The following is a 1927-nucleotide window of genomic DNA, read 5'->3' on the forward strand; positions in this document are numbered from 1 at the left end:
AGCATTTTTGGCTCCCATGGGGTTAGAGGTGTCCGGAATTCTCCACAGGTGCTGTAAACATGTATCCAAAGTAATATGAATTTCATTTCGGCAGCAACATATGGAGGACTAGAGTGAGCATGATAGGATACGGTGAGGATCTTGCCTATAGGCCTTGGCAATGGGCTGGAGAGGGAGAAGGAAGACCTTTAAAATGGTTACCATTGTACACCATCAAGGTCAGAAGCCTATGGGTGATTTTGATGGTATAAGAATAGCACCAGCTGGCCACCAAGACCTGTGACAGATTAAGCCTCCCTTATAAAAGTTGAGTAACAGACATTATGCCACTCTCTGTCTGGCTGAGATACCAACACGTGTTTGTAATATCCTGCCTCCGCCCTGCACAAGATGTCTTGCTTCTCTTCATCATTGAATAAATAGGGGTCGGGGGGGATGCCAGAATTAAAAACAATTTGACGGAATGGTGAATCACATATTCTCTCTCCAATATTCTTGAACGGGTCTGGCACACCTGCAATTAATCCGCGGCATTCTCATTTTCTCACGGCCTTTAAAAATGTCTAGTTCCGTCTCCTGCTCCTCCTCCTATTTTTCTCCCTCTGTCCTCAGCGTAATATTCAGTCACGAGAACTGAGTTCAAAATACAAAAGTAGATCTCATTTGCTTAATTCAGCAGGAGGGAGGGGAGAGGAGGGCCAAAATTCTGAATGAATCCTATCTAATTAAATTTGTTTCCAATTGCCGTTTAAAATGTCCAGTTTCTCCCTCTCTCCCCGCTAGCAACCCTTTGTCCTCATTGACTCAATTGCTACAAGGAGTTCAAAGCAGTTTTGCAATCCAATTAAGTCAAAGGCGAAGAGAGAAGAGAGCCCAGTATTATCAAGCTTATACTTTATTCATCCTTTTCAATCAACTTACTTACAATGCAGTCGAGTTTAGCGCAAGCATAAATGCAAACATGGAACACACATATACTGGCTCTCACTCATAATTAAGATGTCCAGTCATTTGCAACCAGCTCTGAACAATCAATCACTTCGTTGGGGAGTAAAGATAAAAGTCTGAGAAAATTCCTTTCTTAGAAGCCAAGCGGGCTGCAGAATTGGGGTGTGCTGTGGTTCAAAAAAAGAGAATCTTTCGCCCAAGTTTTAAACAATCATGAGATTAGTGTTTTACTGCAAGCAGGAATAACCATATAATAGCCACAGTGATGAACAATCCTCTAGCCAGAGGTGGCAAGCAAAAAAACCCTACAAATTGATGTGAATCAAATAGAATCATAGAGTTGGAAGAGACCCCAGGGCCGTCCAGTCCAACCCCCTTGGGCAAAGCTAGAAGTTCTTTATAAATACTTCTCAGATTTGCACATTTGCTATTCTTGATTCCACTAGCAAGCAAAGTCAAAAAAGTGATACTTTACAAAGGCTAACAAGAACTTTGTAGCACTGTACCACCCTGAATGCATCCAATTCGCATCTGATTTGAAGCTAACGAGTTGGACTTGGCGAGATATGGGCTTGGAAAAAACCACCTGGGATATCAAGATCCTCATATAATGGCTAAGAAAGAAACCTGCCTGAAAAGCCGGAAACTACGGCGCAACAGAATAAACTGAGCTAGATGGGCCAATGGTCTGATTATTTATAAGGCATTTTAGTATGGTCTAAAATTGTCCTTATAAAAGTAGCAAAAAAATCAAGGGTTTCATTTTTGAATGTATACATTGTGGGAATATTTTTCAATAAGGGATAGTTTGAAAATCTGTGGATAAAGAAGCTTTGTGGTATGGAGGAATTACTGTAGTATACAAGGGTGGTCATGTTTTCGGTGTGTTGTTTTTGTTTGTTTAGTTTTTGGTGGGGCAAGACTGAATTACTCCCCACAAGCACAGCTTTCACTGTTTGAGAGTTTAAAAAACCCCCAC

The sequence above is a fragment of the Sceloporus undulatus genome, chromosome 5 (assembly GCF_019175285.1).
Source record: "Sceloporus undulatus isolate JIND9_A2432 ecotype Alabama chromosome 5, SceUnd_v1.1, whole genome shotgun sequence".
NCBI classification, from domain to species: domain Eukaryota; kingdom Metazoa; phylum Chordata; class Lepidosauria; order Squamata; family Phrynosomatidae; genus Sceloporus; species Sceloporus undulatus.